Source organism: Camellia sinensis, chromosome 1 (genome assembly GCF_055761805.1).
Source record: "Camellia sinensis isolate YWXY chromosome 1, ASM5576180v1, whole genome shotgun sequence".
NCBI lineage: Eukaryota > Viridiplantae > Streptophyta > Magnoliopsida > Ericales > Theaceae > Camellia > Camellia sinensis.
This window is the reverse complement of record NC_138961.1, coordinates 201,136,520-201,154,089: the sequence shown is the minus strand read 5'-3', so window position 1 is coordinate 201,154,089 and position 17,570 is coordinate 201,136,520.

The window sequence follows — 17,570 nt, the reverse complement described above, 5'->3', positions numbered from 1 at the left end:
GGTTTGAAATACAACATAAATGATGTAATGTGTTGTTTTGGGATTGTTGAATAATTACCCTTTTATCTTAAGAAGTATCTTACTTTTCAATCATCAGGGCCCTACAGAAAGATTAAGGAGAATTAATCGGGGAAATAACTGTACAGTGATACAGTAAAAAAAAAAAAGTTATAAAATTATGAAAAAATATAGCATTTTAATTATTAAAATGTATAAATTTTATCACTAATTTATAATTTATTTTTTCTCAGTCCACTGACAGATAATTCCCAAAGATTAAAATGTTAATGTATTCTATCCTTGAAAGAGTTCACATATATCCACATATTATAGACAACCCAAGTTTCAAGGTTAATGATAAAAGTACCGAAAATTATACAATAGTTTCAGAATATTATGTGATTATATTCTTTCACTAATCATTATTCGTTATGTCTCATCATATTCTTTAATTGTTCAAAACAAACAATTAATACTTCTCTTTCTTTATCAATCATATTATTTTATTTTAAAACATTACGTGACCGTACCTTCACATCAGCGAATAATCACCTTAAAAGTATACTTGCTTATTTTAGCGTTCAATATTCTGTTTCCAAGTATCAACAGATATTTGTTTTTGGGTAAGTATATCAATAGATATTTGTTGCTTCCTAGAGAACCCTTTTCCTATGATGATGTCTGCTCATGAATCAAGGTTCATGAAATGATTTGATAAATGGAGATTTAGTGCAGAGGACGTGCCGCCATATATAGGCAAAACATTAACCTTGTATTTTATCAAAAATTATGAGGTGGGTGGGATAACCACGTAGAGCAATGGTGGCCATTTTGTACTGCGTTTGGATTTGGATTTTAGATTTGTAAGGGAAAAAGAAGATAAAATAATAATAAAAATTGAAGTAAAAGATTTTTTTTTTTTTTTTCTCCCCTTTTTTGATTGGATTAAGAAAGTTATTGTGGTGCCACGTAAATTAAACAAGTTAGTTCAACTGTCTTGTACACTTTTTGGGAATCACTTGGCAAACAGAAAAAGGTCTTTTAAGATTAGATCCAATATAATGATGTGTATCATATCATAATCCCCTTTATCATACTCATGCATTGGCCAACAATTTGAAATTAAGAAAAAGAAATTCTAAAAGGGCTTCCATTATGGTAAATGTATGATTTATCCTTACTTTTATTTACAAGACTTTTCTCCGGTCCGGATATGAATTGAAGAAAACAGTTTGGTTAAGCAAATTGTACCACATTGACAAAAAAAAATTTATAAATCAAAGGTTTAGATTTTGTTGACCCACTAACCGGTTAATATTGGGTTGGATTTTTTTGCTTGCATCCAAAATTAGATTTGTATAGGTTGATAAATTTGAATCATTAATTTATAAAAATACCGACGTGACGAGCATTAAATGCTCGAATTGAAGATGATTATGGCGCTTTTATAGTCAAAAGAATTTCAAATCATAATATTTGTTTCATAGTAACTTTATATTATGATAGGGTTAAAAGAGATATGTTTCCAGCCTATGATATTAAGAATTATTTTGAAAAGATGGTTAAAAAGCATCTTTCAGCTTTTAACTTATTTTGAGTCACATTATCTTTTTATTTTTTTACATGTTTTTTCAAAAAAAGTCAAAAAAATTAAAAAATTTACTTTTAACCAATTTTCTAAAACAATCCTAAGAAAAGAAACTAAACAATTTTTACAGGAGTGGAGCAGCATAGTGAAATCATGAAACACGAACTCATTGAGGATGCAAAAAATCATAGGAAATGTGTAAATCTATATACACTTATATGACTGTGAAGTTGGTAAAAAAATTGACTTTTGACTTTTTTTTGTCAAAAAAACTAACTTTTTGGATAGTAATTTGGGTAAAAAAATTAATTTTTTTGACTAAAAAAAGCTAAAAATTAGCTTTTTACTAGCTTGTCAAAACAAGCCAATGTGATGTTTTTATTATTCTTGATGTAATACTTTTCATATTCATAATTACTCTCTTATTAATTGGCAAAACAGAAAATAATAATAATAATAAGGGCATGGTCCTTAATCGGACTGGACCGTGCTATTGGGCCCTTGGGGACTCACCACGAGTTCCGTTTTGATAATCTGAATCGTTTAATGTGTAGAACTCGTCGAGTACTATATGCCTGTAAAAAATCACGTTAATCAGATATCGATAACTATGTGATCAAATCAGTTTTGTATAATAAAAAATAGACGGTGAATAAATTAACGGTTGACAAAAATCTGTTTTGATCACATAGCTATCGATATCCGATCAACTTGATTTTTTACAGGCATATATTATTCGACGAGTTCTACATATTGTACGGTTCAGATTATTAAAACGAGACATGTGATAGATCTTCACAAGCCTAACAATATGGTCCAATCTAATTAATCGGACTGGACAGAAACCATTCCCTAATAATAATCATGCATGGTTAGTATAGTGAACATCAGGAAAAATTTAGAAATTTGGTACAGTATATTCTTAAATGTGGACACAAGCCATTGGATCATGCACTTTCAATTTGGTATGCATTTACTTACAGTGGGACCTATTGTTTGTACTGAGATGGCTATGTTTGAGATTCCCATTGAAATGCAATAAAGACAGAAATTTCGACAAGTTACGAGTCGATTTAGTTTGCATTAATATTAAAGGGTTGTTTAGAATGTCCTAAATAAATGTATTTTTTAATTTATTTTATAAAAAAAATGTATAAAAAAATAGATAAAATAAATAGAAAAATAAAAATGAGATATTGATAGATATTAATCGATGTGACTCAAATAAGTGTATATATATAATAAAAAAAATACTTTTTTAATGTATGTTGGAAAATGGCATTTGTGTTATCTTATTTTTTACTAACTTTGAGCATTAATTAAAGTGTGATCCAAGCGGTATTTTTAATGTTTCTAATTGGGTTCATGTTTAACGCCACGTAATGAATAAATTCATGTATTTGGTTGCTCAAAACCATTTCCAGATAAATGGGAATTCAACGCGCGTTTTTTGGTTCGTGGAACTAGTTTTTTGGTAGATTTCCTACACATTTGTGAAATGCGCTTGTCCCACATTGGAAAGGCTTGAGGAATTGTTTGGATTTATAAACCTTAGCATTGGATACTTGTGATGGGCCCCAAGGGGTATCCAAGTTTGTAGAAATGTGAGGTTACGAGTATAGTGGGTTAGACCCCTTGGACCCAAAATTAAAACCCCGCGCCCACGCCGCTCGCCAGGCGAGCTAGGCGTGGGTGCGTGGTGTGAGGTTGGGTTGGGTTTGTCCGGGCAAAAAACATTTGAACTTTATTTATTTATTTTTATCTCTAGTTTTAAAAATCAAAATAAATTGGCCCAATTTTTTTCCCTTCACCCAAACAGTTTTTAACACACCCGAACGGGTTTGAACCTTTTGAATCTTTCCCAGACAGATGTGGAGCTATCCAAACAATTCAAACAGATTTTCTATCTATTGAAATCTATCCGAACAGTTGCCTATCTATTGGCACCTGTTCGAACAGCCACCAACCTGTCTATATAAAGTCTACTCCAGCAATTCATTTTGCATCCAAAAATTTTCAAACTTCTTCCCTTTCTTCTTATGTTCGTCCTCTGTTGTTCCTGCATCTGTTTCTGTATTTATTTTTAGAAAAAGAAAGCGAAAGAGTTACGGCATTGTTTGGTTCGCCAGACTTGATTTTATAGTGCTGTAAAATCAAGTGTTAGTCATTGCATCTTGGGAAGTAGACGCCGGTTATATCTCGAAGCACCGGAGCGAGGGCGAAATCTACTTTAAAGAGATTGTGTCCAACATAAACCTTGACATTAATTTCTGTAAGCATTTAATTCGGAGAACAATTTATATAATTATTTTTTGAATTATTTTATTTTATTATTTATTTATTTTATACATTTAATTTACACACATACACCTTTGTGGGTTCTAACAATCTTAAAGTAGATTTCATTATTTTTATTTATTTCTGTGATAGACAGACAAATATTTTGTTTCAGGAAATTAAATAGTAGTAATATACTGTTTAATTTCTTAAATAGTAGTAATATACTGTGTAATGATTTCTTTGATAACATAGTAGTAATGTACTGTTTATCATTGGAATTTTGTTACAAAATATTATTCTGTTTATTTTGTGTGTAAATTATTTTTTTTATAAAGTTGTGATTGGTACAATTTTTTATTTTGTCAGAATTATGACAACTGAAATTAACAATACTGAGACTGTTATTACTCAAACTCCCACACCTGTTGTGCCAGTCATGACTCCGGCAGTACCAGTAAATCATGGGGAGAAGCCAGAAAAATTCAATGGTAATGATTTTAAAAGATGGCAACAAAAGATGATATTTTATCTTACCATATTGAATTTGGCTCGCTTCACTCATGAAAAGGCACCGACACTGAACGAAGGAGAAACTGACCGACAAGTGGTTGTCGTAGTCGATGCATGGAAACATGGTAATTATCTGTATCGAAATTATATCCTCAATGGGTTAGACAATACACTGTATAATGTGTATAGTGTTAAAAGCACTGCTAAAGAACTGAGGGAATCTCTGAATCATAAGTATAAGACAGAGGACGTCGGTACAAAGAAATTTATTGTTGGTCGTTTTCTAGATTTTAAAATGATGGATTTCAAAATGGTTATTAGTCAAGTTCAAGATCTCCAATTAATTCTCTATGACATATATACAGAAGGGATGGTTCTTAGTGAATCTTTCCAAGTAGCGGCAATAATTGAAGATTTGCCACCATCTTGGAAAACATTCGAGAATTATCTGAAGCATAAGCGCAAGGAGATGAAATTGGAGGAACTGATAGTGCGGTTCCGAATTGAGGAGGACAACCGAGGTTTCGACAAGAAATCAGGAAACCATGTTATGCAGGCTAAAGCAAATGTTGTGGAACACGGACAAGGGTCAAAGTTGAACAACAAGAAGCGGAAGCATGATGACAGTGGTCCCAAACAAGGATCCACTAGTAAGATCAATAAAGGGATCAACAACGGGTTCAAAGACAAGTGTTTTGTGTGCGGCAAAGATGGGCATCGTTCTAAGGATTGTCACGTTCGCAAGGATGAAGGGAGTTCAAACAAAAACCCAGCACAAGCCAACATAGCCGAGGATTTTTATCTTTCCGATGGAGTGGCTGACATCAATCTTACTGCAGTAGTCTTTGAAGCAAATTTAGTAGGCAATCCCAAGGAATGGTGGGTGGATACTGGAGCAACCCGCCATATTTGTGCAGATAAAAAGATGTTTACAACCTACAAAGTGGTGGAAAGTGAGGAACAACTTTTTATGGGAAACTCCTCCACTTCAACTGTAGAAGGACAAGGAAAGATTGTGTTGAAAATGACCTTGGGAAAAAAACTCACTCTTAACAATTGTCACGACTCAAACCCGCCCCTGTAGGTTCAGCACCGTAACTGGCCAGTAATTCGTGGATTACCAAAGGCCTTTGAACAGATTAGCAAATAATAAGGGGTTGCGGAAGCAATAATACAAAATAGACAAGGTCCAATGAGCTGCGATAACGTACATGGGACAAAACATTTCACAACTTATATATATACATAAGCATGCCAGTCAAAGGACACCAATATTTACAAAATAATTACAGAAGTGCACTTCCCAAGATCTGACTATATAGTGCAAACACTAAGACTAGCATGAAATACAAAACGGCCATGGCATTAAACTTCGATCGGAACCTCCTCGGGAGGCACAAAGGTTGGCTGACAAAACAGTACAAAAGGCCATCAACTCTAGCCTTGGTCATGTGCCGGCTCACCTACATATATAATATAAACTGTGAGCGAAAGCCCAGTGAATAATAACAGAGTAAAGGGGTTATATGAATGATGTCCAGCACAAGTTAGAATCCAGCATTTAAAACAGAGCATAATCAGACTTCAAACAGAAACAGATTCATATACATTTTCATATTCAGATTTTGCTTAAGATCATACGTGGTGCACCCATTAGCTATCAGATCAGATTGGTCCAGAGACCCACATACATAGTTGGTACCAACGACCACAAAGGTCCATATCTTACGCGCAAGTAGCCATGGTTTTGTTACCCCCAAGCAAAGGCCACGTGCAGATTAGCCGAGGTATTGTTACCCCCGGGCGAGGGCCACATGCAGATTGGCCACGGTATTCTTACCCCCGGGCGACGGCCACGTGAACTAAGGGTGCCATAATTACTTTTTAGAAAATTGGACATTCATTCATAATTCGTAAGATAGCATTTCAGAAAACAGATCATACAATACCAGTCAGAAAATACTTAAGTTGAACATAACTTTACAGAGTTATTACTCACAGTGGGCTTGGAGACAGACAGACAAAGCAGATCGATCAGACAGGACGTGGCACGTGACCTACACGACACATAATAGATACACATTTGAAACACACGTTCTAATTGTACAAAACTTATTTCGTTGGCTCTTAGTGTGTTTCTAATCTCTTATCCTCATTATGGGGTCTCCAACATGGCCTAGGAATGCCTAGGATGGAATGAGGATGCAAAAATGCATTAGAAAACATTTCTCAAAATTTGCTGAAAATAAGGTCCACGCTCGAGCGGACATGCAGATAAGGAAGCTCCACTCGAGCGTGGACTTCTTCGCTCGAGTGGACTGTAAACCATGACAAAAATGCTGGATGTGCGATTTTCACGCTTGACGGATACTCGACCTCCGCTCAAGTGTGAGACTCAGACCCTCGCTCGAGCGTAGATTCCCTCGCTCGATCGGACTGCAAAACACAAGAACTTCTGGGTATATTCATTTCACGCTCGAGCGTGACTCTCGCCACTCAAGCGAAAGTGCATGTACTCAGGCTTCACGCTCGAGCGTGAAAGTCCTCGCTCGAGCGTAGGTCAAATTTCTAGAAAATCCAGATTGACCTCTAATCAAGAAACTCGACCTCCAAGCACCCAAAACTCATTTTTCTGGGCCAAATCTTTGGAAAACACATAGTAACCCATAAAACAACATGTTTAAAGCTTCAATTCAAGAAATCATGGCCCAAGAGTAACCCAATTTGTGCAAAATCAACACGAACTCCATGAATATGTTATGAATCCAACATGCAAGGACCCCCCTTGAATTCAAACCTTCCAAAACATAACCAAACTTAATAATTTGATGGAAAACAAGTTGAATGACCACAATGTGAGTGAAATTAACACATGCATGGAAGAAATTCTTGAAATCATGTTCAAAATGTGAAGAAATGCACATGCATGCATGATTTAAGCCTCAATTCCACATTTTAAGCCAAACTAGACTCTAACCTACAATGTTTCCATGAATCAAGCAAGCTACAACTCAATATCATAATTAAGGGGATGAATTCACTACCTTAGGTTTGAATTCCAAGCTTAGTAGCCTAATCTTCCAAGTTGCCTTCAATCCTTCTAAATTCAAGCAAAATTCTAGATGATTCAATTTTGTTCTCTTATTCTCTCCCTCTCCTACGGTTTGGTCTCCCAGAGAGGGCTGATGAGAGATGTCTCTAAATGTAATAAGGTGTGAGGGGGAGTGGTCTCAATTCAAGTCACTAAGTGACGTAAGTGTAATAATTCAAACTAGTGTAATTTAATGTTATTTAATCCAATTTAATCATACCAAATCAATTTTTAATTAAACCTACCATAAAACTCTATAAATCCTAATTAGCACATAACACAAGTCAATTTCTGATTCGAACGCCGATAAAGCTTTCAATTTGCAGTTTAAAGTCAAAGACATGAACAGATCATTTTATGGCAAACAGATAGAAACACGTAAATGATGCAATACACGTGCAAATAAATCCCAAATCCATCCTAATCTTCTACAAGGCATAATTAAGTGCGAATTAACATTAATTAGAGGTCAGGGTCATTACAGTTTTCCCCCTTTAAAAGAGTTTGGTCCTCCAAACTCGAATTACCTTCATTCTGAATCAACATTGGGTTCAATGGGAACAAATCTGGATATCTTTTCATCATGTCTTCCTCGGTTTCCCAAGTTGCATAAGTTTCTCCGTGGTTTTGCCAGTCAACTTTTACTAGTGGTATTTCTTTATTTCTCAGTCTTTTGATCCTCCGATTCACAATCTGGATAGGTCTTTCCTCGTAGGTGTAATCATCTTTCAAAAGCACATGTGTTGGCTCAATGACGTGGAGTGGATCTCTCAAATATTCTCGAAGTATCGATACATGAAATACATTGTGCATATGCTCCATTACCGGTGGTAAAGCTACTTGGTATGATACTGGATTGATCTTTTCGAGGACTTCATAAGGTCCAACATATCTTGGCGCCAACTTGCCCTTAACACCAAACCAAGTTTGACCCTTCATCGAGGTCACCTTTATGAACACATGGTCCCCAACTTCATATTCCCTATCTCATCTTCGAACATCAACATAGCTTTTCTGCCGACTCTGTGCAGTTTTCAGACGTTGTTGGATCAATTTCACTTTCTCAGTTGTTTCTTGCATAAGTTCTGGTCCCAACAAAGATCTATCACCTACTTCAGCCCAACATATTGGAGAATGACATTTTCTCCCATACAAAGCTTCGTAAGGTGCCATTTCAATGCTTGAATGGTAACTGTTGTTGTACACAAATTCAGCTAATGGCAAGTAGGTCTCCCAATTTCCTTGGAAGTCTAACACACACATTCTGAGCATATCCTCTAGAGTTTGGTTCGTTCGTTTAGTTTGGCCATCTGTCTGTGGGTGATAGGCACTACTCAGCCTTCAGTCCCCAAAGCCTGTTGCAAACTCTGCCAAAATCTCGATACAAACTTTGAATCCCTGTTAGACACAATAGATACTGGCACTTCATGCAGTCTCACAATTTCTGTCATATAGATATTGGCCAATTTATCAGCGTTATAAATAGTTTTGACAGGCAGAAATGGGCAGACTTAGTTAAATGGTCAACTATAACCCAGATAGAGTCCATACCTCGAAGAGAACGAGGCAATCCCACAATGAAGTCTATGGTAATGTGCTCTCATTTCCATTCCAGTATTGGGAGTGGTTGTAGCAGACTAGCGGGCCGTTGATGTTCAGCTTTAACCTGTTGGCAATGTAGGCATTTAGCCACAAAGTCTGCAATACTCTTTTTCATTCCAGGCCACCAAAAATTCTGTTTCAAATTATGATACATCTTCGCGTTCCCCGGATGCATAGCAAATTTACTACTGTGAGCTTCGGTCATAACACGTTTCCTCAAATCATAACAATCGGGCACACAAAGACGGTTCTGAAATTTTAGCACATCATTCTCAAACACAAATCCTGGCCTCAGCTTTGAATCAAATTGCCCCGTGATCTTTTTCAAGTATTCATCCTCGCATTGTTTTTGTTTGATCTCGTCAAGTATTGTAGGTTGAGCGGACATAGCAGTTTCCAACCCAACTTGTTCTAGGTCATTCAGCAATTCTTTCCGATTGGATAACAGACATGACAAACTACCCATTAATTTTCGGCTCAAGGCATCCGCTACGGTATTAGCTTTCCCTGGGTGGTACAAGATTTGCAAATCATAATCCTTGATTAGTTCTAACCATCGCCTCTGTCTCATGTTCAATTCCTTTTGGGTGAAGAAGTATTTCAAGCTCTTATGGTCGGTGTACACCTCACAAGTTACCCCATACAAGTAGTGGCGCCAGATTTTCAAAGCAAACACCACAGCTGCTAACTCAAGATCATGCGTTGGGTAATTCTTTTCATAAGGTCAGAGTTGTTTAGAAGCATAGGCAATCACTTTTCCGTTTTGCATTAGTACACACCCCAAACCTTTGTAGGAAGTATCACTGTACACTTGAAACCTATCAATACCATTAGGCAAAGTTAAGATTGGTGCAGTCACTAACCTGGTTTTCAGTTCTTGAAAATCAGCCTCTCTTTGTTCACTCCAGTCAAATGGCACATTTTTCTGAGTTAATTGAGTCAATGGCAGGGCAAGCTTGGAAAAGTCTTTCACAAACCTCCTATAGTAACCTGCAAGTCCCAGATAACTTCGGACTTCTGTCACATTTGTCGGTCTAGGCCAATCCACGACAGCTTCAATTTTCTGAGGGTCAACGGAAACTCCATCCTTGTTAATTACATGTCCCAGGAATGCCGCACTGTCAAGCTAGAATTTACACTTGGATAATTTAGCATACAATTTCTTTTCTCTCAAAATCTGCAAGGTGATTCTCAGATGGTTCACATGTTCTTTCCCGTCTTTAGAATAAATCAAAATGTCATCAATAAATACAACAATGAAGTCATCCAAATATGATTTAAACACCATATTCATAAGGTCCATGAAAGCTGCAGGTGCATTGGTCATCCCAAACGGCATTACTAAAAATTCATAATGTCTATATCTAGTTCGGAATGCAGTTTTCTCTATGTCCTCAGCTCTAACCTTTAACTGATGATACCCGGACCTGAGGTCAATTTTAGAAAACACTTGGGCACCCTGAAGTTGATCATACAAGTCATCTATTCGGGGTAGAGGGTATTTATTCTTGATAGTCACTTTGTTCAATTCTCGGTAGTCTATACACAATCTCAAAGACCCATCCTTCTTTTTGACAAACAAAACTGGAGCACCCCAAGGTGAAGTACTCGGACGGATAAATTTCTTATCTAACAGTTCCTAAAGTTGAGTTTTCAATTCTTTCAGTTCAGAGGTAGACATTCTATAAGGAGTCTTGGAAATAGGTTGTGTCCCCGGAAACACTTCAACAGTGAATTCAATCTCTCTATCAATTAAGTCCCCAGGCAAGTCAGTCGGAAACACATCAGGAAAGTCACAAACAACAAGGATTGTTTCTACAGTAGTACTGTAAGATGGTGCAGTCAGTATACAACACAGGTAACCCCTACATCCATTCCTAAGGAGTTTTACAGCTTTTATAGTCGAAATCAAATACGGGGGAGGAACTACCCCATTCCCAATAAAAGTAAATTCAGGCATTCCCGGTGGTCTAAACACAACAGTTTTATTCGCACAGTCAATGGTAGCACAATATTTAGTCAACCAGTCCATCCCCAAAATATAATCAAAATGACTAATGTCCAAGGGTAATAAATCCACATATAACACCATATCACCAATTATAATATCACACGCCGGATAAACATGAGTACACATTATAGAATCCCCAGACGGCGTGGATACAGATAACACATGTGTCATTTGTTCTAGTGGTCTAGTCAATTTTCGAGAGAAAGTATACGATACAAAGGAATGTGTAGAACCAGAATCTATCAATACACATGCATTTTGAGAACATACGGAGAGTGTACCTGACACCACAATATAGGTGTTGGGTACGTCACCAGGCACTAAGGCGAACACTCTCCCTTGTCTTAATGTTTCATTGTTTGCATTCCCTCTAACATCGGCCCTTGCATTTGGTCTTGCTACGGAAACAGACCCGGTGGAACTTGTCATAGGACGGTTAACCTTATTGGATCTCATCTGGTAATCCCTCACCATGTGGCCAGTCTTGCCACAGCGAAAACACACACCTGATGCTTGATAACAGGCACCCTTGTGCTTCTTTCCGCAGTCGGGGCAGTTTGGAGTAGATCCGCTACTTTGGCTAGAGTTGCTGGAGGATCCTGTATATTGCCTTTTCGAAAATGACCGGCCTTTCTTGAAACTGAATCCAGTCCTCTTTCCTCTCCATTCTGTTGTTGGTGTTGTAGTTTGTTTCTTAGCTGCTATTGTGGCTTCTGCCATCAATGCCCTGTCAAGCACCTCCACATAAGTAGGTAATTTTAAGACACCCACTCGGTCAAATATTTCTAGGTCCAGCCCTCCCTCAAACTTCCGTGCTTTCTTGTAATCAGTATCCACCATATGTGGAGCAAAACGTGCCAACTTGGTGAATTTGGCATCATATTCTGCTACAGCCATTCTTCCATGTTGAAGTTCTTGAAATTCAGACACTTTCCGATTCCTAAAACATTGGGGAAAGTACTTGTCGTAGAAGATAACATTAAATTGTGCCTATGTCATATTCCTATTGCCATTTCGGATCAGTAACCACCACCTGCGAGCTTCATCTTTCAAAGTGTAGGTGGCTAAGAGGACTTTCTAAGTTTCGGTACAAGGGAACACTTCATACAACTTCTCCATTTCAAGTAGCCACGTCTCTGCTTTCAAAGGTTTAATTCCACCATAGAACGTTGGCGGTTTCATTTTCATGAATTTCTGTGTCAGATTGATGATGTCATTATTATCTGCCTCAGCTTGTGCTGGTGGAGGCAGAGGGGGCAAAGGTTGTTGTCTCTGTTGTTGTGTCTAGGCTTCAGTCAACGCCGCTAACATCTGTTCCATTCGGTCCGTGCGAGCCTCTGAAGATTCACTTTCACCACTTCCCCTTGAATTGTCCATCTTACTATACTGACATCAAATGGTAATAAACATAGACATAATCTTATCGTTTCCTTCAATTCATTTCGTTTAAATGTATATTCAGGTTTCATATTCAGTTGCATTACCACACACTCACACATGCAGATGGAATGCCCCCAACTCTTACTAGGACATCCTAAGCTCATACGGACCTGTGTGTGCGGTAGAACACATGCTCTGATACCAATTTGTCACGACCCAAACCCGCCCATGTAGGTTTAGCACCGTAACCGGCTAGTAATCTGTGGATTACCAAAGGCCTCTGAACAGATTAGCAAATAATAAGGGGCTGCGGAAGCAATAATACAAAATAGATAAGGTCCAATGAGCTGTGATAACGTACATGGGACAAAATATTTCACAACTTATATATATACATAAGCATGCCAGTCAAAGGACACCAATATTTACAAACTAATTACAGAAGTGCACTTCCCATGATCTGACTATACAGTGCAAACACTAAGACTAGCATGAAATACAAAACAGCCATGGCATTAAACTTCGATCGGAACCTCCCCGGGAGGCACAAAGGTTGGCTGACAAAACAGTATAGAAGGCCGTCAACTCTGGCCCTGGTCATGTGCCGGCTCACCTATATATATAATATAAACTGTAAGCGAAAGCCCAGTAAATAATAACAGAGTAAAGGGGTTATATGAATGATGTGCAGCACAAGTTAGAATCCAGCATTTAAAACAGAGCATAATCAGACTTCAAACAGAAACAGATTCATATACATTTTCATATTCAGATTTTGCTTAAGATCATACGTGGTACACCCATTAGCTATCAGATTAGATTGGTCCAGAAACCCACATACATAGTTGGTACCAACGACCACAAAGGTCCATATCTTACGCGCAAGTAGCCATGGTTTTGTTACCCCCAAGCAAGGGCCACGTGCAGATTAGCCGCAGTATTGTTACCCCCGGGCGAGGGCCACATGCAGATTGGCCACGGTATTCTTACCCCCGGGTGACGGCCACGTGAACTAAGGGTGCCATAATTACTTTTTAGAAAATTGGACATTCATTCATAATTCGTAAGATAGCATTTTAGAAAACAGATCATACAATACCAGTCAGAAAATACTTAAGTTGAACATAACTTTACAGAGTTATTACTCACAGTGGGCTTGGAGACAAACAGACAAAGCAGATCGATCAGACAGGACGTGGCACGTGACCTACACGACACATAACAGATACACATTTGAAACACACGTTCTAATTGTACAAAACTTATTTCGTTGGCTCTTAGTGTGTTTCTAATCTCTTATCCTCATTATGGGGTCTCCAACATGGCCTAGGAATGCCTAGGATGGAATGAGGATGCAAAAATGCATTGGAAAACATTTCTCAAATTTTGCTAAAAATAAGGTCCACGCTCGAGCCTGGATTTCCTCGCTCGAGCGGACATGCAGATAAGGAAGCTCCACTCGAGCGTGGACTTCCTCGCTCGAGCAAATTGTAAACCATGACAAAAATGCTGGATATGCAATTTTCACGCTCGACGGACGCTCTACCTCCGCTTGAGTGTGAGACTCAGACCCTCGCTCGAGCATAGATTCCCTCGCTCAAGCGAACTGCAAAACACAAGAACTTCTAGGTATATGCATTTCACGCTCGAGCGTGACTCTCGTCGCTCGAGCGGAAGTGCATGTACTCAGGCTTCACGCTCAAGCGTGAAAGTCCTCGCTCGAGCATGGGTCAAATTTCTGGAAAATCCAGATTGACCTCCAAGCATGAAACTCGACCTCCAAGCACCCAAAACTCATTTTTTTGGGCCAAATCTTTGGAAAAACACATAATAACCCATAAAACAACATGTTTAAAGCTTCAATTCAAGAAATCATGGCCCAAGAGTAACCCAATTTGTGCAAAATCAACACAAACTCCATGAATATGCTATGAATCCAACATGCAAGGACCCCCCTTGAATTCAAACCTTCCAAAACATAACCAAACTTAATAATTTGATGGAAAACAAGTTGAATGACCACAATGTGAGTGAAATTAACACATGCATGGAAGAAACTCTTGAAATCATGTTCAAAATGTGAAGAAATGCACATGCATGCATGATTTAAGCCTCAATTCCACATTTTAAGCCACACTAGACTCTAATCTACAATGTTTCCACGAATCAAGCAAGCTACAACTCAATATCATAATTAAGGGGATGAATTCACTACCTTAGGTTTGAATTCCAAGCTTAGTAGCCTAATCTTCCAAGTTGCCTTCAATCCTTCTAAATTCAAGCAAAATTCTAGATGATTCAATTTTGTTCTCTTATTCTCTCCCTCTCCTACGGTTTGGTCTCCCAGAGAAGGCTGATGAGAGATGCCTCTAAATGTAATAAGGTGTAATGGGGAGTGGTCTCAATTCAAGTCACTAAGTGGCATAAGTGTAATAATTCAAACTAATGTAATTTAATGTTATTTAATCCAATTTAATCATACCAAATCAATTTTTAATTAAACCTACCATAAAACTCTATAAATCCTAATTAGCACATAACACAAGTCAATTTCTGATTCGAGCGCCGATAAGGCTTTCAATTTGCAGTTTAAAGTCAAAGACATAAACAGATCATTTTATGGCAAACAGATAGAAACACGTAAATGATGCAATACACATGCAAATAAATCCCAAATCCATCCTAATCTTCTACAAAGCATAATTAAGTGAGAATTAAGGTCGGGGTCATAACAACAATGTACTCTATGTGCCAAAGATTCGCAAGAATTTGACTTCTGGGTCATTATTGATCAAGAATGGGTTTAAATTAGTCTTTGAATCTGATAAAGTTGTACTCTCCAATAGTGGAATGTATGTGGGGCGAGGTTACATGAGTGATGGGCTTTTGAAACTCAGTGTAATAACTGTTGTACCTAATTTGGCTTTTAATAATAAGAACACATCTTCAGTTTATATTGATGAGTCTTCTTTTTTATGGTATGGTAGATTAGGACGTGATAATTTTAATTATTTGCGTAGACTTATTGATTTAGAATGTTTACCAAATTTTGAATTTGATCCTAATCATAAATGTGAGATTTGTGTTGGCAAAACTCACTAAGGCATCATTTAATCAAGGTGAAAGAAGTACTAAACCTCTAAGTTTAATTCACACAGATATCTGTGATTTAAAATTTATTCAAACTAGAGGAGGTAAGAAGCACTTTATTACTTTTATTAATGATTGCACTCGATATTGCTATGTTTACTTATTGAGAAGTAAAGATTAAGCCATAGAAGCTTTTAGGCAATATAAACTTGAGGTTGAAAATCAACTTGGCAAAACTATTAAGATAGTGATGAGTGACAGAGGTGGTGAGTATGATGCATCATTTAAAGAATTTTGTTCTGAACATGGTATTATTCACCAAACCACTGAACCCTATTCTCCTCAATCAAATGGAGTTGCTGAGAGAAAGAATCGAACTCTTAAAGAGATGATGAATGCCATGTTGATTAGTTCAGGGTTACCTCAAAACTTGTGGGAGGAGACAATTTTGTCTGCTAACTTTATCCTTAACAAGGTACCCCACAAGAAACTCAATCAAACACCTTATGAATTATGGAAAGGTCGATGACCTACTTATAGTTACCTCAAAGTGTGGAAGTGTTTGGCCAAGGTTGCAGTCCCTAGTCCCAAAACAACTAAGATAGGACCAAAGACTGTTAATTATGTGTTCATTGGATATGCCAATAATAGTAGTGCATATAGATTTTTAGTTCATAGATCTGAAAATCCGGATATGCATGTAACACCATTATTGAGTCAAGAAATGCATCGTTTTTTGAACACATTTTTCCTAGCAAGGAAATTGAAGAGAAAAGTTCAAATAAAAGAACTTTTGATATTGCTATGGGTAGCAATGAAGACCAAAATTATAATGAATCAGATGAACCTAGACGTAGCAAGAGGGCTAAGATCTCTAAATCATTTTGTCCAAATTTTCTGACATACCTGTTAGAAAATTAGCCTCAAAACTTCAAGGAAGCAATGTCAAGTCCTGAAGCTCTATTGTGGAGAGAGGCTGTGAATAGTGAAATTGAATCAATACTGCAAAATCATACTTGGGAACTGGTGGATCTTCCACCAGGATGTAAACCTCTTGAATATAAGTGGATATTCAAGAGAAAAATGAAAGTAGATGGTTCAATAGATAAATACAAGGTTAGGCTTGTTGTTACGGGATATAGGCAAAAGGAAGACCTTGATTGTTTTGAAACCTATTCACCAGTGACAAGAATAACATCCATTCGCATGTTGATTGTGATTGCAGCTTTGTATAACCTGGAAATACATTAAATGGATGTTAAAACAGCTTTTTTGAATGGCGAGTTAGATAAAGAAATCTATATGGAACAACCAGAAGGGTTTCAAGTTCCCGACCAAGTGAAAAAGGTTTGTAAACTTGTTAAATCCCTTTATGGATTAAAACAAGCTCCGAAACAATGGCATGAAAAATTTGATCACGCTATGCTTTCGAATGGTTTTAAGATAAACGAGTGTGACAAATGCGTCTATGTTAAAAGCACAGACAAAGGCTATGTCATAGTTTGTGTTTATGTAGATGACATGCTCATTATTGGAAGCGATAATGACATGATTAAATCCACAAAGAAAATGTTGAACAAAAAGTTTGACATGAAATATCTGGGAATAGCAGATGTAATTCTAGGAATAAAAATTACTAGAACATCTGAAAGATATGCTTTATCTCAGTCTCACTATGTTGAGAAGATTCTGGAGAAATTTGGAAAGCACGACAACCGTCCTGCTAAAACACCTGTTGACATTAGTCTTCATTTGTCAAAAAATACAGGTGTTGGCATATTACAATTAGAGTACTCTCAAATAATCGGAAGCTTGATGTACTTAATGAATTGCACTAGGCCAGATTTAGCCTATGGTGTAAGCAAATTGAGTAGGTACACAAGTAATCCAGGGTCCGATCATTGGAAATCGATAATTAGGGTACTTAGGTATCTAAGACATACCTAGAATTATGGCTTACATTATACCAAATATCCAGCAGGACTCGAGGGGTACAACGATGCAAATTGGATATCGGA